The sequence below is a fragment of the Acomys russatus genome, chromosome 3 (genome assembly GCF_903995435.1).
Source record: "Acomys russatus chromosome 3, mAcoRus1.1, whole genome shotgun sequence".
In the NCBI taxonomy this organism is placed as follows: Eukaryota; Metazoa; Chordata; class Mammalia; order Rodentia; family Muridae; genus Acomys; species Acomys russatus.
In genome coordinates, this window is record NC_067139.1 from 8,563,108 (window position 1) to 8,582,193 (window position 19,086).

The window sequence follows — 19,086 nt, forward strand, 5'->3', positions numbered from 1 at the left end:
TGATCATCTCTTTACATGCATAAAAAGCAGTTGACAAACTCCAACACCCATTCATGTTTAAAGTTTTGGAGAGAATAGGGATACAAGGCACATACCTAAATATAATAAAGGCTATATACAGCAAGCCAACAGCCAACATCAAATTAAATGGAGAGATACTCAAGGAAATTCCTCTAAAATCAGGGACCAGGCCAGGCTGCCCACTCTCTCCATATCTCTTCAATATAGTTCTTGAAGTTCTAGCCAGAGCAATAGGACAACAAAAAGAGATCAAGGGGATCCAAATGGGAAAGGAGAAAGTCAAATTATCCCTATTTGCAGATGATATGATACTTATATAAATGACCCCCAAAATTCCACCAGAGAACTCCTGGAGCTGATAAATACATTCAGCAAAATGGCTGAATACAAAATTAACTCAAAAAAGTCAGTAGCCTTCCTATATACAAATGACAATTGTGCAGAGGAAGAGATTAGGGAAATTACACCCTTGATGATAGCTACAGGAAATATAAAATATCTAGGAGTAACTTTAACTAAGCAAGTGAAGGACATGTTTGATTAAAAACTTCAAAGCTCTGAAGAAGGAGATGAAGATGACATCAGAAGATAGGAAGATCTTCCTTGTTTGTGGACTGGGACAATTAACATATTGAAATGGCCATTTTACTAAAAGCAATTAATAGATTCAATGTAATCCCTATCAAAAATTACCTACACAATTTTTTAAAGACATTGAAAGATCAATTCTCAAGTACTTACGGAAAAAAAACAGAAGAGCAAAACCAATCATGTACAATAAAAGATCCTCCAGAGGAATCTCCATACCTGATCTCAAACTGTACTATAGAGAAATAGTAATTAAAACAGTATAGTACTGGCACAGCAATAGGCTAGTTAATCAATGGAATCTAATTGAAAACCCAGAAATAAATCCACATACATATGGACATTTGATTTTTGACAAAGAAGTCAAATCTATTGAATGGGAAAAGGATAGCATCTTCAACATATGGTGATGGTCTAAACAGATATCTACATGTAGAAAAATACAAGTAGATTCATATTCATCACCATACACAAAATTCAAGTCCAAGTGGATTAAAAACCTCAACATAAAACCAGAAACAACAAAGCAGGTAGAGGAAAAAGTGGGGAAGAGCCTGGAACACACTGGCACAGAAGACAACTTCTGTTCTGAACAGAACTCCAAAGCCCAGGCCTTAATGTGAACAATTAATACATGGGACCTCATGAGGCTGAGATTCTTCTGTAAAGGAGAAGACACCGTCAACAGAACAAATTAACAGCCTACAGACTGGGAAAAGATTTTCACCAATCCTACATCTGACAAAGTCAAATATCCAAAATACACAAAGAACTCAACAAACTAAACACCACCACACCAAAAAACCCAATTAAGTAATGGGGCTCAAAATCAAAACAACTCTGAGATTCCATCTTACACCCATCAGAATGGCTAAGGTCAAAAATTCAAGCGACACCACATGCTGGCGAGGATGTGGGGAGAAAGGAACACTCCTTCATTGCTGGTGGGAATGCAAACTAGTACAGCCACTTTGGAAATCTATCTGGTGCTATCTCAGAAAAATGGGAATAGGGCTGCCTCAAGACCCAGCTATTCCACTCCTTGGAATATACCCAGAAGATGCTCCAGCACACAACAAGAAAATTTGTTCAGCCATGTTCATAGCAGCCTTATTCATAATAGCCAGAACATGGAAACAGCCTAAGTGTCCATCAGTAGAAGAATGGATAAAGAAACTGTGGTATATCTACACTATGGAATACTACTCAGCTATTAAAAACAAGGAATTCCCGAAATTTGTGGATAAATGGATTGATCTAGAAATGATCATAATGAGTGAGTTAACCCAGAAGCAGAAAGACTCAAATGGTATATACTCACTTATATCTGTATACTAGCCCAAGGGGCATGTCCCACGAAAGCCTTCACTTACCAGGAAACTGGGACAGAGGGGAGGACATCCTATTGGGACTCTAAATGAGAGAAGCATGGGAGAATAGCAAAGTAGAAGGATCCAGGGGGTCCTAATGGGAGAATAGCAAAGTAGAAGGATCCAGGGGGTCCTAGAAACCTACAAGTAGAACATTATGATAGGCAGATTTGGGCCCAGGGGTCCCGCTCAAACTAAGGCACCAGCCAAGGACAAAACAGGCGGTAAATTTTAAACCCCTACCCAGATCTAGCCAATGGTCAGAACATTCTCCACAGTTGAGTGGAGAGTGGGATATGACTTTCTCACATACTCTGGTGCCTCAGATTTGACCATGTCCCCTGGAGGGGGAGACCTGGTGGCACTCAGAGGAAGGACAGCAGGCTACCAAGAAGAGACTTGATACCCTATGAGCATATACAGGGGGAGGTAATCCCCCTCAGGAACAGTCGGGGGGAGAATAAGGGGAAAATGGGAGGGAGGGAAGAATGGGAGGATACAAGGGATGGGATAACCATTGAGATGTAACAAGAATAAATTAATAAAAAAAATTTTTAAAAAGAAATGGGGCACAGAATTCTCAACAGAGAAATATTGAATGGCTGAGAATCACTTAAAGAAATGCTTGATGTCCTTAGCCATCAGAGAAATGCAAATCAAAACAACTCTGAAATTCCATCTTACACCCATCAGAATGGCTAAGATCAAAAACTCAAGCAACACCATATGCTGGCAAGGATGTGGAGAAAGGGGAACACTCCTTCATTGCTGGTGGGAATGCAAACTTGTAAAACCACTTTGGAAATCAATCTGGCATTTTCTCAGAAAACTGGGAATAGGCTCCCTCAAGACCCAGTTATTCCACTCCTTGGAATATACCCATGAGATGCTTCACCACACAACAAGGACGTATGCTCAACCATGTTCATAGCAGCCTTATTCATAATAGCCAAAACCTAGAAACAACCTAAATGTCCCTCAGTTGAAGAATGGATAAGAAACTATGGTGCCTTTACACTAAGGAATACTATTCAGCTATTAAAAACAAGGAAACCCTGAAATTTGTGGACAAATGGATGGAACTAGAAATGATCGTACTGAGTGAGTTAAACTAGATGCAGAAGGCTCATATGGTATATCCTCACTTATAATTGGACACTAGCCCAAAAGGGATGTCCCATGAAAGTCTTCACTTACCAGGAGATTGGGATAGATGTAAGGACTTCCTATTGGGACTCTAGGTAAGAGAAGTATGGGAGAATGGGGAAATAGAAGAATCCAGAGGGTCCTAGAAGCCTACAAAAAGAACATCATGATGGACAGATCTGGACCCAGGGGCATCTGCTCAAACTACTGTACCAAACAAGGACAGTACATGCAGTAAACATTGAACCCCTGCTCAGATCTAGCCAATGACAGGACATTCTCCACAGTCAGGTGTAGAGTGGGGACTGACTCTGACATGAACTCTGGTGGTCCATATTTGACCATTTCCCTTGGTGGTGAAGCCTGGTGGCACTCAGAGAAAGGAAATGCAGGCTACCAAAATGAGACTTGATCTCCTATGACCATATGGTAAGGGTAGAGGTTTCCTTTGGTGACAGACCTAGGGGAGGGGAATAGGGTGAAAGTGGGAGGGAGGGAGGAACAGTGAGGGGATAACAATTGAGATGTGATCTGAATAAATTAATTAAATTTTTAAAAAGTTGAACTGGCAGTTTCAAAAAAAGAAATTAAGCTGCAAATCTTGCATTTAATGATTGTATAATTAGATCCTTTTGCAGCTCTTTGGTGATAAAGAACTGATGGTGCTCTGGAGAGCACCGGGTGTCAACAAAGGACAGCTGCACACAAGCCTTAGTCTGCCTCAGTCACACTCACTGGCTCAGCTTGGAAAAGAGGAAATCCACATAGAAAATTCACATACGAAAACATACACACACTTGGAAGAGTATGAAACAGTCTCATGTTACTAACATTTAATAAGAACAGCTTCAGGTACAAGATATGGAGTTTCTTAGACTAACATATGTAAATAATTATGAAACTGATAAAAATTTTCCAAATTCATCTGTGTGATTCCTGTCATGGTAGTAGTAAAACAGAATTTTCAAAACATAATTAAGACCCTTTTCTCAGTGCTGGAGACGTGGTTCAGCAGTTAAGAGCACTATCTGGTCTTCCAGAGGACCCAGGTTCAATTCCTAGCAGCCACATTTTAGTTCACAACAATCTAACTTCAGTCATCACAGAGTGTTTGGTGATCTCTCCCCTGCTTTGCAGGAACTAGGCACTCACCTGCCACACAGACATAAAGGGAACTATGCATATAAAATAAATGAGTACAAATATTTTTTTAAAGTTTTGTTTTAAATCCTGTCAAAAGAGTGGCAAAATGGAGAATGTTTGCAAATATCTTTCTCTCTCAGCTCAAGACTGAGACTCACTAGGAAGAGCATCTAATAATAAAGATATGCTAACCTGATTGGTGGGATATTTTCTTACCCACAATGTTGCAGAACTGGGAGTCCTTTCACATCTATTGAACAGATAAAGAGAGAGACATCATCTCAGTTTCTCTCACTGAGTGTGCCAACATTTGGTCAAAAGTCCATCCCTGTGGATCAACACAAGGGGGCTGAAGATTGCATAACCAAGGGTCAGAAATTTTTGAGTGTTTAAGATCAACGAATTGTCCCCTGAGAAGACACTTAGAAAGAGAAAAGGCGCAATCTGCCCAATAGAGGAAAACAAAACAGAGCATCAGAAGGAGGACACTCTGAGCAGCTCTCAGCTCAGGGGGAGTTCTGTAGAGAAGCTTGGAGTTCTGAAGGTAGAGGACATGCTAGTGGTGCTTGTGGAGAAGAAACACCATGTAGCCACTGGCCCCTCCCATGGCGCCCTGGAACACTGCCTCTCTCAGGACCATGAGAGGGAGAACAATCCGTTTTATTTTCTGACTTTCTAGCATAAAATAACAATAATTCTCATCATCCATACATTGTGATATATTGAGACTTGTACTTTTGATGGAATGGATTAGGTTCACACCTATTAAAGAATTGAGTGCCCAAAAGAATGCGAAGAATGGAAGGATGTGCCATGCAGAGTTTGGGCTGAGCCTCCTCTGCCCAGATGCTCTGGGACTGATGATGATGGCCTGGACCACAGTGAGGAGACTGCTGATGCAGATGGAGACACCACGGGCCACCCTCTCCAGGTAAATAATGATCTTACAGCCGATGTCATCTAGGAAGTTTCTCAAACCAAGAGCTGCTATTGTGCTTGTCAATCCTCTTGTGAGAAGGATTGTGATGTTTGTAAAAGCCAAGTGGATGAGAATCAGGTGTGTGGGTTTCTTCTCAGGGCCTCCCAATAAACTGAGCATATAATTCACAGAAACAAACATGTTCCCCAGAATGCCAAGCACAGTTATGAAAAGGAAAATTACTTCCTTAATAAATTTCAACATCATTTCTTCCTTCTGGGTAGAAAAATTTAAATCTGGTATTCAGCCACTTTTTCCAGAAAGCATTAGTTATGACAGACATATATCTGAAAAACACATTTTGCATAATAGCATTTTCAGGTTTTCAAGAGGCAGTGGTGGACACATGTGATGTTGCAGATTAGGTCCCTGAAACTCTTCCTCCTTTGTGCTATTGTGTGCTATAACAGATGAGTTTGGTAACTGGTATTCAAACCTAGAGTTTTAAAGGGAGCACCTTTCAGCTCTACACTAGCAAAATTGGCTTGTTCAAGTGTGTGTGTGTGTGTGTGTGTGTGTGTGTGTGTGTGTGTGTGTGCCTATCTGTCTCTTTTTCTGTCTGTCTCTGTCTCTCTTTCTGTCTGTCTGCATGCCTGGAATATCATTGTTAACACTCAGTACAGCTGAATTGAACTCAAAAATTTCCAACCAAAATTTCATCATATTTCCTCACCTAATTCCTAGAACCTGGGGCTCCCTTCTTATTTGTATCTTGATCAATACAACAATTTCTAGATTTGTTTGGCTTTAAAACTTATAAGTTCCATTTCTAGAGCTTAACATTTTAAAAGTTCTTATGTTGGTGAACCTTTGACTTCACTCCATATAAATGTTTATGAGCTATGAGTTCTCAGTATCAACTATATGTAAGGTAGCACAGTGAGGCTTTTTGGTGTGAGCAGAATTCATGGTGGCCTTTACTCGACAGGGCCCTTTGAGCAGCAGGTATGTCAGTTGGCTTTGCAGCCCACGTTTCCTCGAAGCTGTTGGTTAGGCAGGCTGCTTTCTTGTACTTTATTCCAAGCTGATTCCATAACTTAGACCTGGGTAGGATGTTATTGTTCGTGTTTGGGATCTTTGTTCTCACTTCTCAAGGATTTGTTATAATCTTTGGCCACCTTTTCTAGAATAAGGGGAGTCTGTATATTTCAGTGACTCCATGTGTTCGTGTGTGTGCTGAGGACTTAGAATGTTCTGTTCCCTGCTCTCCTTCCTGTTACTCATAGGATTGCCTTAAATGGCTGTGTCCTGATGATCTCTCATGTGACCTGCATGAACCTAGTCTCATTTCCATATTTGGATCCTGTGGCCTCATGACCCTAGAATGTCAGTTACTGTGTTTCCACAGCTCTTCTGACAGAGGGGTAATTATTGCCTGTGCTTCTTGGAAACCACAATACCATGCTAAATATCTTAACATTGAGAAATATGCTCCACACATTAGCATGCATTAGCATATTTAAGTGTTTAATCAATGCTTGGAACCTGTAAAAATCCCTACTATTAATTTACCCCAAATCCTGATGGGAAATATTAATGTTTTCTGTTGGTTTAGTGCTTTCCTAGGAATTCCTACTTTTCTAGTCCTCTCTTCCTGTTCTGAAACATTTAATATTTGACACCAGATTCTGATCTTTTAACAAATGATTCCTGTCTCATTGACATGGACTGTAGAAGGAGGGAGAAGTGACTCATGTCCCACATTATCTTGGGAAATGCTATAGGAAATTAATGTAAAGGGCAAGGTGGACTTCCATGCAGGTAGATGGATGATCCAATGCTGGGTCTAACCCCCTAGAGCCTGAGGTTTGTTACACCCATCCATCCTTGTTTTCTAAAATAGAAACAAGCAGGCAAACTAAACCAATAACAGAGTTTGCTTCTTGTTGTAGGATAGCACTGGGATGAAGCTAAGATGAGTTGTTTCAGGATGTGCTAGTTCACAGCCTGCATCCTTTATAGTGGTTTACAGTTCTCTCCATGCACCAGCCACACAGGTATCATATTATCCAATAGAATTTAGAGGCTGTAAGGCAGGATCCATAAGGGAAACCTTCACATTGGAAGTTACAAAGCTACGGTAAACTAAAATGTGTGGCAGTATTTGAAAAGTGGAAATGCATCAAAAGTGAAAAAGACAAACTTTACAACTCTTAGTTACAATACTGAAGTCACAATTCTGGCAAACATAGAGGCTTAAAACAAGAATTTTTGTTTTTCTTTTGCCTTGTTATTTTTGAGATGGAATTTCCTGTTGTAAACCAAGCTTGAACTTTCCTCAGTCTCTCTAGTGCTGATGTGACAGGAGTGTATCCTTATGCTTGTCTCAAATTTGTATAGACATTTAAAAATCCTCTATAGCTTACTGATTCCTTTTTTTTTTTTTTTTTTAAAGGCAAGGCAGAAACCTCAGGCAAAGACCCGCCCAGAGCTCTGTTGTGGTACTCCAGCCTGAGGATGGACAGTGATGCCTCAGCATTTCTCTTCCATTTCCCTATCTCCAGAAAGGAGCCTCTGAGCTCTCCAGAGCCAGGTAATAGCCTTGTCAGGGTCACAAGGATCATGAGGGACCCAAGGCTCACAGAGCCTCTCAACTACTCCCTGGCTTAGTCATAGAGAGACTTCAGCTTTAATGAATCTCTCCATGGCACAGCTGAGGGGATGCACTCACCTGGACCTCTGTGTGCAGACAGACTCTGGGGCTGCTCTGAGAAGGAGACAAATGCCAGGTCATATTTGTACTGTCTGGATCTTTGGGCCTCTTGGTGCCATCAGGTATTGCAAATTTCAAGCATCATGTTGTCACAGTGTCAGGGGGAAGGAAGGGCTCTGCAGGGCCTTAGTCCCTGAAGTACAGCTTCCCTCTATCCCCACAGTTACTACATCTATTTTGCTCAGAAGTTATTGCAGGCTTAATTGGGGTTTAATTATTTTAATAGAAAGGACTTGAGGTAAGAATATGAACAACTAACCAAGTCTCTGTGTGCTGAAGTTTCCACATCTCCAAACTGATTTTTCCCTTCCCCTCCCAGGCTCTGACCTGTCAAGGGCACAGATTCTGACACACCGACCAAGTCCCTTTTTTCTCTTCTTTAAATCTCTTGTTAGAAGTAGAAAAGATGATGCTCGGCACTGGGGATTCTGTTTCCCGGCCACGTCCCAAACATGGACCAGGATAAGTTTATAATTCCTTATTCTACCTGTGCCTATTGGTAGTGAAGGTGTTTGCCATAACTTAGTGTTTCACTGTTGCACCTTAAATACATTAAATATCACATGGTACTTGAAATATAAATGCTTCCCCAATTTTGGTCTTATTCTAAAAGCAATCCTTACTTATTATAAAACCTCAAGCACACTTCTGAAACTTCTGTATACTTTTCATTCTAGCTTTTAGGAGGCTCTTCCTCTTCTGGATGGAAAATAGTGTAATGTAAATAAATGTGATTGTAGGACTGAGATTAGAAATGATGGTGTCGTTTTGTTCTTGAAGAGAAAGCATCACTGGGTCGCCTTAGAAAATGAGTTAGAGGTCATTTGTCTCCCTCTGTGCCCTGTGTGATGGTTCCTCCATACACATGGGTGGAGCTGACACACAGCAGAAGATAAAAATACTTCTTCTGTAAATAAAAAGACACTTTTCAGGAAACTAGAATCTCTGTAACCCTCTATTGAATGGGGAAACCCAAGTGCCAAGAAACTAAGTTGTTCACCATATATGTCAGAGTAGATAGAAATTTAAAAATAAGAGTTGTTGGCCAAATGGGCACAAACTGATGGCAAAGCCCCTTTGTTGAAGACAACATGTACTCAACTCACTAAAATGGAGATGCTGAGTCAGTTCCAACATACGACCTTCATGACTGTGTTCCAGTGTCTTTGATATAGGTATGTATTCTGCATGGTGTCAAAAGACAAAAATAAATACCAAGCCAGAAACAAACCCTTTATCTACAATGTGTCCTGTCTGCAAGTTATGCTAGGACAATGGTGGCACAAAGCTTGTGGGAATAACCAATCAAAAGCTGATTTGACTTAGGGTCCACTCCACAAGATTAAACCATACCGATCACTGCTTGAGTGACCAAGAACCTCAAACAAGGTAGCCCAGAGACCTAGGGTAAAACCAACCAATACTGGTCTGCACACACACACACAGAGAGAGAGAGACAGACAGACAGACAGAGAGATAGAGACAGAGACAGAGAGAAAGAGAGACAGAGACAGAGAAGAGACAGAGAGACACAAAGAGAGAGAGAGAGAAGAGAGAGACTTCAAAAAGTTTCATAAAGCCACTGCTTTTTTTAAGGAAATTAGGAAGCAACCTGATAAAGCAAATGAATTTATTTGTGATTTGACAAAACCGGACTGAGATGAATTCTTTCTCTCCCAACTCTCTGTAGCAATGTCACAATTTTATAAAAGAAAGGAAATGCAGGAAATGTCCTTGTGTCATCACATTTATATGAAGCCTCTCTAGGGAGGCAAGTTCCTCTTCACACAGTGCCAGGGCTTCACCCTTTCTCCTCCTCAAGAGTAAGATTGACTCCTCAGCAAATGTTTGGGTTTATCATATCAACATTCTGATAATGAAATGTATGGGACATCCATCTCTCTTTAGAGTATCTTCTCCCCTGCCTGGACAGTGACATCCTGACACCTCTTTCCCTGCTTGTTTCGTGTTCATTGCTCCTGGGAGAGCCCATGACTGGTAGGAAGTACTGGGGAACTTCCTATACTTATAGCCATTGAAGCCCATGGGAGGATATAAATGTGAATGATCCACAGTCACTCCTTCTTTATATCTGCCTCTATCTTCCTGACAGTGGGGTTCCCAAGTGAGTAAGAGATCCAATGTCACATGGTGGCCATGGTGGAGTGAGGCATAGGTAAGTTTCAGTCCGGCATCTACCTGAGAAAATGTTTCTGTCAACTGTAAATACCTATTTGGATGACTTAGTAATCTATTTTGCATTGACACAGAATGTTACCAATTAAGTACTTTGTGACAAGGTCTTTTTGGATAATATGGTTTATGTCAGGAAGATCCAACTGTCATAGCACTACCATCCTTGTGCGGGATTCCTGGATGCTTCACAATGTAGTTAAGAAACAGAACAAAAAATAACTACATATGGGAAAGGCCATTGTGTGGTGTGGTCTTGCCTTATAACCCATTCCCATATGAATGGTTCTTTTTCCATTGAGTCCTTATGAAGAGTCACCTGGTGAGCTGAGTTTATCCCAAATTAGGTTCTACCTCTTCAGTCCTGCCAGATGGGCAATTCATGTCCAACAGCTGGACCTCTGAGAGACACTTAAACCATATTGAAATCACAGAAGATGTGTAACCTGCACATAAAGTCTAACATGTCAGTAACTCCATATGCCTTCTTTATCTAGCCATACAATCTATTCCTCAAATAATTTCCATCTAAAGAATTATCAGCCACTTACCCAGGATTTCAAGTCAAAAATCTCTCTCACACCCTATTCTTCAGTAAACATTATTGGGACTATTTTAAATGGTTGGAAATCCAACCTAATCCTATCATATCTTTAACCACTACCACCTATATCCAAATTCCCACATGTTGATATCCACAGAGATTGCCTGATCACATCCTGCATGAAGACATCCTGCTCTTGAATCTCTCTGGTCATGAGAACCTGCTCTTGCATGGGGATTGTGAGTTTGAGCTGCCACATTTTTCTGTCTGCCAAGCTACCCTTTCTGTAGGCCCATCCCAGATGTCTAGGTATAGGGAGTGCAGAAATGGAACCCAAAAGAAAGAGAACTTCACACTAATTTCCATCATGAACATTGATGCAAAAATACTCAACAAAATACTCACAAACAGAATCCAAGAACACATCAAAAATATCATTCACCACAATAAAGTAGGATCCATGCTAGGCATGCAGGGGTAGTACAATATATGAAAATCCATCAATGTAATCCACCATATAAACAAACTGATGGGAAAAAAACACAAGATCATCTCATTAGATGCCAAAAGGATTTGACAAAATCTAACACTTCCTCATGTAAAAGTCTTGAAAATATCAGGGATACAAAGCCCATAGCTAAACACAATAAAGTCAATATACAGCAAGCCTATGGCCAATATCAAATTAACTGGGGAGAAACTTAAATCAATCCCACTAAAAGCAGGGACAAAACAAGGATTCCCACTCACTGTATCTCTTCAATATAGTACTTAAGTCCTAGCCAGAACAATTAGATAGCTAAAGGAGATCAAGAGGATACAAATTGGAAAGGAAGTCAAAATATTGCTATGCATAGATGATATGCTAGTATACATAAGTGAAACACCCCAAATTCCACCAGAGAACTTCTACATCTGAAAAAATACCTTCAGAAAAGTGTCTGCATACATAATAAACTCAAAACCTCAGTAGCTCTCCTGTATACAAATGACAAATGGACTGAGAAAGAAATCAGGGAAACCACACCCTTCACAAAGCCATACATAATATAAAGTATCTTGCTGTAACTCTAACCAAGCAAGTGAAAGACCTGTATGACAAGAACTTCAAGTCTCTGAAGTAAGAAATTGAGACAATATCAGAAATGGAGAGATCTCCCACACTCATGGATGAGTAGGATTAACATAGTAAAAATGGCCATCTTACCAAAAGTAATCAGATTCAGTGGAATTCCCATCAAAATTCCAATGCAATTCTTTACAGACTGAAAGAACCATTCTCAACTCCAAATGGGAAAAAAATCCAGAACAGCTAAAATAATGTTATACAATAAAAGAACTTCTGTAGGTGTCTCCATCCCTGATTTCAAGCTGTGCTACAGAGCAATAGTAATAAAAACTGCATGGTACTGACATAGAGATAAACTGGTTGATCAATGGAATTGAAGACCCAGAAATAAACGCACACAGGTCTGGACACTTGATTTTTGACAAAGGAGCCAAAACCATACAATAGAAAACAGAAAGCATCTTCAACAAATGGTGCTGGTCTAACCAGATGTCTACATGTAGAAAAATGCAAATAGATCCCTATTTATCACCCAGCACAAAACTTAAGTGGATCAAAGACCTCAGCACAAAACCAGATACACTCAATCAATTAGAAAAGAAAGTGGGGAAGAGCTTTGAACTAATTGGCAGAGGAGTCAACTTCCTGAACAGAACACCAACAACACGGTCTCTAAGATCAACAATTAATAAATGGGACCTCATGAAACTGGAAAGCTTCTGTAAGGCAAGGACAATGTCAATAGAACAAAACAGCAGTCTACAGACTGGGAAAAAGTCTTCACCAGCCTTAAATCTGAAAAATGACTAATATCCAAAATATACAAAGAACTCAAGAAATCAAACACCAACAAACAAAATAACTCAATTAAAAAATGGTGAGGATGTGGATGAAGGAGAACACTCCTCCATTGCTGATGGGAATACAAACTTGTGCAACCACTTTGAAAATCAATCTTGCACTTGCTCAGAAAATTGGGACTAGTTCTATCTCAAGACCCAACTATACCACTCCTGGGCATATACCCAAAAAATACACTACCAAATAAAGAATTTTAAACAAAAGAGCTATAAACAGTTGACTAAATGGATTAAATAAGGGAAATTAAAGAAAAAGCAGGTTAAAGAGATGGGAAGCCTGTATGTAAAAACTATCGTAGAACTTCAGAAAGAATATAAAAATAGCTACTAAAATTTGAGAACTTGCAATTCATGAGACATTGGAATAAGTATATAAGCTCACACACACACACACACACACACACACACACACACACACACACACACACACGTGAGGTAATTGTCTTGATATTACATAGCAAATAAGGAGAAAAGTCACAAATTAAATCCAGTTCTGGTTTCACCAGCATTATCCATTGGTATGGTGCAGTTAGTCATTACATAAATGAGTTCCTATTGTCTACCAGGAATATCTCTAAGAGTGGAGGCACTTTTTTTGACCAGTGTTGCTAGGTCCCTGGGATATCTATCTAGTTTCAGGTTCTTGGTCATCAAAGTAGTCTTGGATATGTGTTGAATCTCATGGAATGGACCTTAAGTCAAATCAGCTATTGGTTGCTTGTTCCCACAAGCTTTCTGCCACCATTGCCCTTGCACATCTTCCAGGCAGGACACCATCGCAGGACACCATCGTAGATAAACAGTTTGTTTCTGTCCTGGTGCTTATGTCTTTTGAGAGCATACAGAGTACATTACTATGCCAAAGGCACTAAGTGTAAACATGAAGGCTCTATATTGGCACTGACTCAAAATCTCCTTTTTATGAGTTCTGTACATGTTGTCTTCAGCAAATAGTCCTTGTTGTCAGTTTGTGGAAAGAAGCCTATAGTCTTGGAAAGAGCCTGGGTTGTTTGAGTATCCCTGTTGTTTTACATGAAAATCCCAAATCACTCTATTTTACCAATAAAGACTTAGGAGCTATATGCTCTGGTGAAAAACCTGCTAGCTCAGAGAGGCAGAGAAAGCACCCAGCTGGCCTTCCTACTCAGCTCACATCCTGATGGAAAAGGACAAAACGGCTCACTAGCTCACCTGACAGCCCAGGAAGAAAAGGCCAAAAAAACTCAAGGCTAAAGTTTTGCTATCTCAAAGTTCAAAAGGCCAAAGGCCAAGGAGCTGAAAAGCTCAAGAGCTAGAAAGCTAAGAGCCAAAGAGCTAAAAGCTAAAGATCTCAAGCTTAAACTCCAAGCACAAAGAGAAAAAGAGCTAAGGTGCTTCTACTTCTACAGGCTGTCTTTTTTTTTTTTTTTTTTAATTTTATTAATTTATTTAGATTACAACTCAATTGTTAGCCCATCACTTGTATCCTCCCGCTCCTCCCTACCTCCGGCTTTCACCCTAATCCCCACCCCTAGGTCTAAGACTGAGGGGGACCTCCTCCCCCACTATATGGTCATAAGCTGTAAAGTCTCATCTTGGTAGCCTGCTTATTCTTTTTTTGAGCTCCATCAGGCCTCCCCACCAAGGGGAGGTGGTCAGATATGGGGCACCAGAGTTCATGTCAGCGTCAGTCCCTGCTCTGTGGAGAATGTCCTGTCCATTGAGTAGGTCAGAGTAGGGGTTCAATGTTTACTATCGTATTGTCCTTGGTTAGTGCAATAGTTTGAACAGACCCCCCCCCTGGGCCCGATCCACCCATGAAGATGTTCTTCTTGTAGGTTTCTAGGAATCTCTGGGCTAAATACCCCTCAACTCAAAGTCCATCCTACTCTTTAATTCCTGTCAGGTGGTTTCTTGCTCCATCTCTCTTTTTTTTGTTTTGTTTTGTTTTGTTTTGTTTTTGTTTTGTTTTGTTTTTTGTTTTTTGTTTGTTTGGTTTGGTTTTGGTTTTGGTTTTTTGTTTTGTTTTGTTTTCTCCAGCTCTTGACCTAGGATTATCTTTATTAAATCCTGTGTACACATAGCTTTGGATTAATGATATGTGTTAAGGCTCAACCACACCAAATGAGAAACAGGTTTTTCCAGTTCACAATCTCAGAGATCACATTGGGATCAAATATCTGGTAACAGACCCCCCTTGGGGCTCCTTTGGCCAACATATCATATTTTTAAATTTCTACCTACCCTGACATATGTAATGCACAGGCTAGTTTCTCTGCTCCTGGATTTCCCATTCAATAGACACTTACAGAAACTCTAGTTTCCTCAAATGCTCTCCTTTCATTTACAGAGAATCTTTTGCTTCTATTATGTTTCAGCTATGTCTACATGTAAGGAGACACAATCACACAGGACATCGAGGAATACAAGTGACCCCAAACCCATCTCCTATGATGACCCAATGGTGCTTTTGCATCCAAAATCAAACTGATGGGACTGTTGCTCCTAATCTGAGCCATTCACACACATTTGTTTATATTGTATCCAGGTAGAAAAGGCCTTCAAGAAAGTACAATATAAAGTATATAAAAATGGCCACTCCTGGGCACAAGATTAAGAAGTGTTCTTGAAGTGTTATAACAAGGATAGATTATTTTTTGGAATAATAGCCAGAGGGAATAAGGGACATCAGGAAAACAAGGCGCTCAGAATGAACTAAGCAAGGTCCTTATGAGCTCACAGAGACTCAACCAGCTACCACGGAGCCAAACTGAATAAACAGGAGGTCCTCTGGAGATGCAGGATGCTCAGTACACAGAAACTTGATTAGTTGTTCATCTTCTCACCTCACATCCTTCCTCTTAAAGTAATTAAACCCTAATGAAACTTGAAATAACTTCTGAGCAAAACAGATGTAGTGACTGTGGGGAGAGAGGGAAGCTGTGCTTCAGGGACTGAGGCCCTGCAGAGCCCTTCCTTCCCCTAACACTGACAGCATGACACTTGACATCTGCAATACCTGATGACAACAAGAGCCCCACAGATCCAGACAGTACAAATATGACCTGGGAACTGTCACTTTCCAAAAGCAGCCCCAGCGCCTGTCTGTACCACAGAGTTTCAAGTGAGTCCATGGAGGTAAGATCTTCCATCCCCTCAGCTGTGCCATAGAGAGCTTCATTAAAGCTGAAGTCTCTCTATGACTAAGCCAGGGAGTAGTTGAGAGGCTCTATGAGCCTTAGGTTCCCCACTTTCCTTCTTACCCTGACAAGGCTATTACCTGGCTCTGGAGAGCTCAGAGACGAGTTCCTGGAGATAGGGAAATGGAACAGAAGTGCTGAGGCATCACTGTCCATCCTCAGGCTGGAGTACCATGACAGAGCTCTGGGTGGGTCTTTGCCTGAGGTTACCTCCTTGCCTTTTTTTTTTTTTAAGGAATCAGTAAGATATAGCTTTTTACATGTTTATAAAAGTTTGAAACAAGCATAAGGATACAGTCCTGAAACATCTGCACAAGACAGACTGGAGCAAGATAATTGTTCCAGACTAGCCCTGTTTACACATTGGAGACAGTGTCTCAAAAATAACAAGACAAAAGAAAAACAAAGAAAAATTCTTATTTTTTTGCTGCCATGCTTGCCAGCATTGTGACTACAAGTGTGTCACTGGTGTTTATAAAATTTGTTTGCTTTGCCAAGGACAATACAGGAGGTAAACTTTAAACCCCTTCCCAGATCTAGCCAATGGTCAGAATATTCTCCACAGTTGAGTGGAGAGTGTGATATGACTTTCTCACGTACTCTGGTGCCTCACATTTGACCATGTCCCCTGGAGGGGGAGACCTGGTGGCACTCAGAGGAAGGACAGCAGGTTACCAAGAAGAGACTTGATACCCTATGAGAATATATAGGGGGACGTAATCCCCCTCAGGAACAGTCATAGGGGAGGGGAATAATGGGAAAATGGGGGAGGGAGGAATGGGAGGATACAAGGGATGGGATAAACATTGAGATGTAACAAGAATAAATTAATAAAAAAAAATCAGTTTAAAAAAATTTGTTTGCTTTACTTTTGGTGCATTTCCATGTTTCAAATGTTGACCTATGTTATCTTTAACAACAACTTTAAATTCTTAATTTGAAGGTTTTCCTTCTGTAGCTATCCTGACAGTCTCTAGATTATATCACATGGTATTATACATACTTATCTCAAACTCAGCCATTGTGAATCTGTATACCTGGTGTATATAGAGAACTGTGAACCACTAAGTGTAAGAGTTTCCATCACCATCTTGAGAATCCCTGCTGTGAATGGTCCAGGCTGTGAACTAGCACATCCTGAAACAGCTCATCTTAGCTTTATCTCATCAGTAAGTAGCAACAAGCAGTACCTGTTTTGTGTTTTGTTTGCTTCTTTTTATAAAACCAGGATGGATGGGTGTAACCCTCCTAAGGCTTGGGGGCTAGATCCAGATATGGCACCATCCATCTATCTAAAGACAAGACCAGCACATCTTTTAAATAAGTTTGCTAGCATTTCTGAAGATAATGTGGAAGATGAATCATCACCTCTCCATCTGCTAACAGTCCACTTCAGTGGAAGGAATCTATTATTAAAACGTTAGAAGCTGATCTCAAATATGATTTAAAGTTTGGAAAAGAGAAGAGATGGCTAAAAAAGGATACGCAGGTAAGCAAGCATTAGACAAACTAATATTTTCATCATGACTTAGGGTAAAGTGATAGTAGGGATTTTTACATATTCCAATCATTGGCTACATGCTTAATTTTTGTTGTAAATATGTTAATGAAAGCAGATGTGCCTGGTGTTAATGTCTGCAGCATTATTCATTGTGTCCAGATACTTAGCATGGTATTATGATTTCTAGCCTGCAGTAGAGCAGCAGATGAAAGACAATGGTTGACTTTTAGAGTCAAGAAGCCACCTGGACACAGACCTGGGGAAAATTCGGGCTCACGAATGTCACCTGTGAGGTCAGCAGGACACAGATATTTACATAATCCCATGACCTTAGCAGGAAGGAGAGCAGTGAACAGAGGCATCCCAAGTACTCAGAAAACACAAACCATAGAGGCACTGAAGATCCAAATTCCTCTTATTCTAGTAAAGATGCCCAAAGCTTACCATAGACCCCTGAGAAATGAGAGGGGCACTCCAAGACATGAGGAACAACATCCTGCCGAAGTCTCAGTTCTGGAATCATCTTGGACTGATGTAGAACAGAGGAACTCGCCTGACAAACAGGTTGGAAAGAAACAGGAGGAGAAGCAGACTGCAAAGCAAAGTGACGTAGCTGCTGCTCACAAGGCCCTGCAGAGGCAAATGTCACCATGACTTCTTAGATGAGGGAATCCCTGCTCACACCGCATGCCCCAACCTACTGTGCTGCATGCAGCCCACAGTGGGGGCTCATAACTCAGAAACTGACCTCATCTCATGGCAGTACCTAACACCTCATCAATCTCCTTCTTCCATCCACCTCATCATGCCCTTGAACACAGCTGCCCTATGCTCCCTTAGGTGCCCTGAGGTCACTCACTGGGTCACAGATGCCCTAAAGTTACAGCTCTCTGATACCCTCTCTCTGGGAAGCACAAGCGTTCCCTCCCGGACTGCAACCTGGTGATCACATGAATTTTTTAGCATAGTTTCTCATGATTCACCTTTAACTTATGGGCCCTGTGTGGAAAGACTATTCAGTTTGACTGCACAGTGGGGACTACGTAAAAAAAAAATAATAATCTAATGAACATTTATATGGAGTAAAATTGTAAAATGGTCAATATAAGTATTTTTAAATATTAAGATGTAGAAATCCACTTGTAATCCCAGCACTCCAGGAGGTAGAGGCAGGTAGATCTCTGGGATTGAGGCCAGACTGGCCTAAAAGCCAAGTTCAGGATAGCCAAGGCTACACAGAGAAACCCTGTCTTGAAAAATAAATAAATAAAAGATGTAGAAATTAAAAACACAGAATTTTGAGGTTAAATGCAAATCTAAAAATTGTTATGCTAATCAAGAGTCAAATAATCAAAGGAGGAAGGATGTGGAAAGTTACTAGATCTGAGAGATGGCCCAGGTGTTGACCAGCAGGCTTTCCAGTGTCTGTATGTGATGTGGGGGAAGGCAGACAGGGTCAGCATGAGCCTCAAGCTTTCTGAACTAGGTAGGTAAATAGTATGAAGTAGAGTGAGAAGCAGATTGAAATTTTGGTTGAGGGTCTGGGAGTTAAATTCAACTATGCGGAAAGGTAACAAGAATAACGCAAAAATACAGACAGGCACCCACACCCACACACTGTAGAGTTAAAAAAAATATTTTTTAAAAAAACCTTTAAAATTTTAGATTTGAATCCCACTTGCCAAACACTTGTCAGAGCACACACAGTAACCCAAAGTTCAAAGGAAAAGGGAGAGTTTCAGGGACCTAATCTGCAACATCACATGTGTCCACCACTGCT

General features: G+C 40.6%; 1 pseudogene; it reads right to left on the minus strand.

The window, feature by feature from the left end:
* Positions 1-4,559: 4,559 nt before the first annotated feature.
* Positions 4,560-5,454, minus strand: LOC127209013 (vomeronasal type-1 receptor 4-like; annotated as a pseudogene).
* Between the last annotated feature and the right edge of the window lie 13,632 nt (positions 5,455-19,086).